This window comes from Hibiscus syriacus, unplaced genomic scaffold, assembly GCF_006381635.1.
Source record: "Hibiscus syriacus cultivar Baekdansim isolate YM2019G1 unplaced genomic scaffold, ASM638163v2 tig00110450_pilon, whole genome shotgun sequence".
Lineage (NCBI taxonomy): Eukaryota > Viridiplantae > Streptophyta > Magnoliopsida > Malvales > Malvaceae > Hibiscus > Hibiscus syriacus.
Window position 1 is genome coordinate 1032259 of NW_024062743.1, and position 7249 is coordinate 1039507.

A 7249-nucleotide genomic window follows, 5' to 3' on the forward strand; every position below is an offset into this window, starting at 1 on the left:
ACATCTCACCATCTTGTTTATTAAATTTAAGGGCTTTCTTTATTTTTAGTCAGTACAAAATCTCTACTATTTTGTATCTTTTTTGGTTGTCATAGTCAATGATAAACTCACCTCACCATCATTTACCATTCAATTGGTTTATATTTTTCAAAAAATATTTTTGAAATTCACATAACTAACTATAAAAAGTCTATCATTGATAGAGGGGTTGAAAGTTATGTTGGATTTAGGGTTTTGGTTTGAAAATCTGCACAGTGAGAAGCAATTTTCTAATAAGATGAGAAAAATATTTCAAAATTAGTCTTATCAGATGGTCATTTTAAGATATCAAAACATTAAAAAGGTCGAAACTTTAAATAAATTTTTGTTGATTTTGAGTGAATTTCATATAAAATTAAACTAAAGAGAAGAAAAAGAAAATAAATAGAATTACTTTGGTATCAATATTAGTGTGAACCTCGACCAATGATAGTGATAAAAGTAAAAGAAACAAAAAGAAAATAATGACAAAAAAAATTCATAAAATTTAGTGATAAAATTAATTATTTTATAATTTAATGATTAAAATGAGACAAACCTAAAATTCATGACTTATGGTATCTTTTAACCTTAATATTTTGGACCATTAGCTGAACCAGGTGGACCATATGATATCTTTAGTTGGAATGAGAGATCACATGGAATTAGTATATAGCCCTTATCCGTTACCCATTGGAATGTCATCACTTTGTGCTATCTGCCACTCATCATTACAACCATAGGCCCCGTCCATTGTTTTTGACTTCAAAATTATTTATTTCTCTTTTCATAAAATATATTAAAAGTTCATGATAAAAAATAATTTTTTTTCATTTTGTAATACTTATTTATATATATATTTATTTTCACAGTCAAATTTTATATTTTTTAGTGTATAAATTTGATATTAAAAGATAAATAATATATACATAATATACTAAAAATGACATAACAAATTATTAACATGTTAAAATTTATACGAGTAAATGTAGAATGATAAAGTTATCAAATAAAAAGTGTTTTCGACTAATTGAAATTGAGCTATTTAGTCTATCAAAAAAATTTGAGCCATTTAGGATTATAGTTTATTTTTTTATATTTTAATTTTGTTATGAAAAATTATGCATTAAATATTTTTTTGCTAAAAACTTAGTATATTAAGTATTTATTGAATATTATAATTATATATACAATTTATAAAAAAATAATTAATTTTTGTGTTTGAATCAGTTAGATATAATGAAACAAAAATCCAGAAGCTTAAGTGTTCAAACCTCCAATTTTCACATTAGTACTTTATATTTTTACGTAATCATGTTGAAACAAAACATATATTAAATAAATGATAATTGAGAGAAATCTGATAGATCTAAATTAAAAAATAATTATGACATATCTCGACCTTGTGTATGAAGAAATTAATGTTTTGTATCTTATAAAAATTGAAAAATTAAGCTAACTAAATAATCATTAGATGCTCTTATTAAAGTGATATTTATATATAGGAGTATCAACCGAGTGGTTTTAGTGATAAAAAATGATTTTTGTTCTTTGAGATTCCGAGTTAGAATACCAGAAAATATATGAACATATTCGACTTTATATTTACTTTAAATTAATAAAAAATATTTATATATAGAAAACTAAACAAATAATAATAATTTAATAATTTATATGTAAAACTTAATGAAAATAATAATATGGTTTTTTTATATTTATTATCAACTATATTGTATTCCCAGGACATACGATTTTTTATTTTGCATAAAATAAAAATGTAACAAAATTACTGTTCATAATTAAACGATTTTAGTAATAAATAAATTATTTTTGCTTTTTGAAATTTTGGGTTAACGCATCGTAAATATCGGGAATTTGAATATTAAATATAATTGTCTTATAATCGAAAAAGTATTTTATAATTTTTAATAATAAAAAATAATAAAACAGCAATTTGAGAGTTATTTATACTTTACCCAAAGAAAATAACAAAATTAAGTTAAAGAAAATCATGGCAATCCCTCGACCCGAAGCTCAGGAAAGCATTTGCGTGCGATAGGAATCAATTAAAAGACGGTTTTTGCCGACAATTGCATAACCCGAAAAACCTCTTTTCATTATGATCTCTATACTTGCCCTTGTTAAGATAAATTTTAAAAAATAAAATAAAAATCTTCATTCTATGGGTATATCTTAATAATATTTTATACATAAAGGATTAAATCTATGGCCGGAGTTTCCAGAACCGCTTTCAATTTCGTGCAAGTATATCAATCTCTCGTTTCCTTTTTCTTTTTAATTCCAACTTTCTATTAGTGAACTTCATGTTTGTTTTTCTTCTATTTTCCTTTCCACATGTTAAGTTTTCTGCATTTTTAATGATTTTTTGTGGTAGAAAAATAGTAAATCTTTTCTCAGTGAGGTTTAAGAAATCTGGGTTTCTTTTGTTCATGTGGAATATTTATGTTGGATATGATTTTATCATAGTTTAGGGTTTTTTTAAAGGCGGTTTCTTTGGAAATAAGCTTCCTTTGTGAATTATAGGAATGCCATTTTGCTCCAAATCCCCTTTACGTTTAGAAACTCAACCATTATTCTTTAATCTGCTTTAGGAAAATGAAAATGAAGGTGATTAGTCTTTTTCTGTTTTTATTAAATAAAGTTTTTTTTCCTATGAATTTTAGGATCCCTTTTGTTTCCATTAGTCTATTTTGTGTTTTGGTTTCCCTGGGCATTTTTTATATTAACTTTTTGCTAATTTTATTTGTAAAAAAAAGAGAGAAAATAGTTTGATGACTGAATAGTTATGCAGCACATATCATGTCTACCAGCAAGGGGAGGATTTCTGTTACATGGATGAAGATTTCATAGATGACATGGACGAAGACAACTATGATCTAGCTGGTGGAGATGTGGATGCTGATGAATATGACATGGTGTGTTTTTCATCTTGGTGATATTTATCTATTCTATATGCGTTTGTTGTTAATTGTAGTTAATTTTAAAATTTAATGATGAAATTCATCACGTTCATGCTACAATTTGAGCAGCTGACCAAGGTGACCGATACATCTTCTATGCAAAGCGCGGAAGGGGAAAGACATTCAGGGGAGAAGAATATAGGCTAACAAGGCTTGAACAGTATAAGAACTATGAGAATATACCGCCTTCCGGTGAGGCTGTTGACAAGGTTCATTTCTTTTTCCTATAATTCATGAATGAACTAGTTTATAGTAAAGTGAATAGCATACTAAGCTTTGTGTGGTTTGTATATTTTTGTTTCAGGAATGCAAACAGGTAGAAAAGGGTGGGAACTACTATGAATTCTTCTATAATACTAGATTGGTTAAACCTACAATCCTCCATTTTCAGGTTTGTTAGTTCAGAAATTGTTTATTTCTTTTGTTATTGTCACTTATATCCTGTTTTTGAAGATGTTACTTTGGTGTGAATATATATTTTTGTTAATTTCCTTTCTCGTTCTAGAAAAGATTTCCTTTGTCATCTCTTTTCTTGGTTCAGTTGCGTGCACGGGCAACTATAAAAGGACCTTGATTTTCTTCTTTGGTAATGGATATGAAATTCAGTAGTGTCATTTCTCATTTATGGATATGATTGGTGATATTTATTCTTTTGAAATTGCAACTTTTTGTGTATCTGCATCTGCTTGGATGTAGCTATTTGTTTCTTTAACTTCTACCTCCCCTTTTTTCTTGGTACCCATTACTTTTGTCATTGTACATGGTAATATTAAGATTAAGAATACTTAAAGTAGGTCCTAGATTTGGGTTGAATGTTCTATATCTCCAGTGTTTTTGACTTAAATAACCTGTTGTGGAATGTATTTTACAGCTCAGAAACTTGGTTTGGGCTACTTCAAAGCATGATGTTTCCCTTATGTCCAACTATTCGGTTATGCATTGGTCATCATTGTCATGCAATCTGTCTGAGATCCTTAATTTTGCTGGGTGCTTCTTATCGGTTACTTGCAGTATGAATGATTTTAATTAAAGTTGGTTATCGTAGTAATTTGGCACTATTTTATCTGCTAACTTCTGTTGCCTTGCCTTGTGACTAGAAACATCCCGGAAGTTTATTAGAAGGTTTTACACAAACTCAAATAAGCACTCTAGCTGTCAAGGACAACTTTATGGTTGCGGGAGGTTTCCAAGGGGAGCTTACTTTTAAGGTTAACATTTGCAGCCTTTTCCTATTTCTTTCTGTGGTTCTCTCTCTCTTTTTTTTTGAGGAGGCGTGATGTTATGGTTGCTATGGTCAGAATCAGGTAGTATTGAGGCAAGATGTGTGTACCTAATGATCTTTCTTTTAGTAACTTTTCATTTATGTTACTTGGACTCGGGTGTAAATCTCGAATATGGGTATGATTAGACTTATCTAAGTTTTTTGATATATTTGAAGGATTCTCGGAGGTCTTATCCCCATACCCATGTGTCAAATGCAAGTGGTGGACACGAGTACTTAAAGAAAAGCGAAGAGTTGGACCAACATAGCTTTTCATGGTTCCAATGGGTAGAAAAGGCAGGGTCTGTTTGTTTGAGAGAGGTCATATATAACTGGAATAGTGGTGGGTGTTACAGTGTGAACCAGTTACTATGCGGAGGGTGTGCATTGTGCAAGGTCATACCACATCCTAGGATATATTACATTCTGAGTAACCATCCAAGTGTTTCTTCTACAGATGAGATTATTCTTCATTTGCCATGTGAATCCTGATAGAATAGAAGAAATTGAATTATTGAAAATCCTAGAAATCGAAATGTTTTGACACGTTTCTTGAAAGAACAACATGGATTGACCAGCATGCTTTAGTTCTTAAATGTTTTTTCTTGGTTCTATTTCTATCATGTATTTATTTGTTTTTGCATATTTTGGTTTTGCATGAACATGTTCCGGCATTCTCGGCCGCCATTCCTTTTATATACAGTGTCGTACAATTTTGTTTTCCTGTTTTTGCAGCACTTGGACAGAAAAGGAGTAGTCTTCTGTACCAGGACAACCTATGATGATAATGCAATTACAAATGCTATCAAGATATACGACAGCTTGAGGTAGCATGATAATTGCTGATTTACAGTTTGACTTAGAAAATGTATTGAATAAAATATAGCTTGAACTTCGAATCTGTTTTGCAGGGGTGGAATTAATTTCATGGCCTCAAATAATGACTGTAGTTTGAGAGAATACGATACTGAGAGATTTCAACTTTTAAATAATTTCCGGTTCCCTTGGCCAGTAAATGTAAGCCCCTTGAGTTGAGGTTATGATGCCTAATTCTTAATTCAGTTCTTTCATAGTACTTCATGTTCTATCTTATATCTTATGTTACTTGGATTCGGGTGCGAGTGTTGGACATGGGTATGTGGGTGGGATGGGTATATCTAGTTTTTTTTTTTTTTGGTAAAGTTCTTTAATTATTTGGAGTCATGGATGATCATATTTTCGAAAATATATACAATACATGTTTGGACATGAGTACTTCAAGAAAAAAATGAAGAGTACATAGCTTATATTTACATGAGTGAGAGGCAGTGGTCTTAAGGTAGTTGTATGTTCATTTCATAAGTATATGATTTCTGCTCAATGTAGAGAAATTATAATCTCAACTTATGTGATCTGTGTTTCAACGACAATAGAGGATTGTAACTTCATATACCCAAAAAGCAACCTGGAATCATCGGTCATTTTCATGGATTATGTTAATTTTCCTTAACATGAATGAATTTGCTTTTGCTGATGCAGCATACATCCATCAGCTCTGATCGAAGGCTTATTGCTGTTGTTGGAGATCACATGAATGGGTTGCTTGTCGATGCACAAAATGGCAAGGTAAATAATAATTTTTTTAGTAGGACCGGTACTGCATGGGTGACTGGCTGAGCCCTGGCGTAGTAGTAACTTTGCTCTGTAACGAGTTATATATTCAAATTTGGGAGATGGCCTCTCTGGAAGTAGAGCTGAGGTGGTTTACATTTGATTCTTTCACTGCCCAGTGAATTGATTGAATCTGGAAGTGGTGCTTGGTTCAATATGATATATGTTATAGGAGGAGCTTAGAGAACTGAGAAAAAGGTTATATGGATAAAAAAACTAGTTGAAAATCTAAATCTTTGGATCTATATTCAAAATCATACCATTTTACTATGTATATTTTATTAAGAACGATTAGTTCAATTGAAATTGGATCATGTTTTCTGTGGTTGCAGACAGTAGCCACAGTGGTAGGTCATCGAGATTACTCCTTCGCATCGGCGTGGCACCCTGATGGACGCATATTTGCCACGGGAAATCAAGACAAGGCCTGCCGAGTGTGGGACATAAGAAACCTCTCTATGCCAGTTGTGGCTCTCAAAGGAAACTTAGGTGCGGTGCGGTCAATCTGTTTTCATCGGATGGCCAGTTCATGGTAGTTGCTGAACCAGCGGATTTCGCCCATGTTTATAATACAATGTTGGGTTTCCAGGAACGACAAGAGATTGACTTCTTTGGTGAGATTTCGGGGGTAACTTTGAGTCCAGATGATGAGGCTCTGTATATAGGAATATGGGATAGAACTTATGCCAGTTTGTTGCAGTACAACAAAAGACACACGTATGGCTACTTAGATTCTTATCTGTGATTATGTTTATGATGATGTATGGTGGATCATAAATGTTTAAACCGGTTTTGTAATAATTCACGTGTGTGGGTATAAAATAGTGTTAGATTGAAAATTGATCCATGTCAACAGTTTGCGTTTGTTCTTAACAGGTTTCTAGGCCAATAAGCTTCGTTTGGGATATAATGTTACGCATAGTATGCAAATTATAATATTCATGCAGTTAATATTAATGTGTAGACAAGTAAATGACCGCCTGGGAGCATGAGAATTTAAATGTTTGAAATCAGTTACAATCACTCCATCTTATATTTAGTTTCCCATGTTATAGAATCTTCTCTATGATATATGTATAGTGCTTGCAAAACAAAATTTGCATCAAATTGGAATAACCCATTAACAAATAGAGGGGTTGCCTCAATTTTTTTTTTTTACATTGTCTTCTATAGATCTAGAGTTCAATGCCTCCTGTCGTTTATTATGTTTATGACCTCTACTTGCTCATTTTGTTATACCAAACTCTCCTCGATTTAAAGTAAATCTTCCTGACAGTCCTGTTGTTGGGAGATGACATGTCTGATGTGATCTTGGCCAGAATCAAACTTCTCGGTGCCT

At 31.5% G+C, this 7249-nt stretch overlaps 1 long non-coding RNA gene and 1 pseudogene across 1 annotated transcript in view; one reads left to right on the forward strand and one right to left on the reverse strand.

Annotated features, from left to right (window-relative positions):
• Positions 1–4209, reverse strand: part of LOC120126033 — a 26672-nt gene extending 22463 nt beyond the window's left edge. The window contains exon 1 of the long non-coding RNA XR_005516421.1: positions 4094–4209. This is a non-coding gene — a long non-coding RNA (uncharacterized LOC120126033). The remainder of the gene's footprint in view (positions 1–4093) is intronic.
• On the forward strand, positions 2230–6725 carry LOC120126032 (annotated as a pseudogene).
• Positions 6726–7249: the final 524 nt, after the last annotated feature.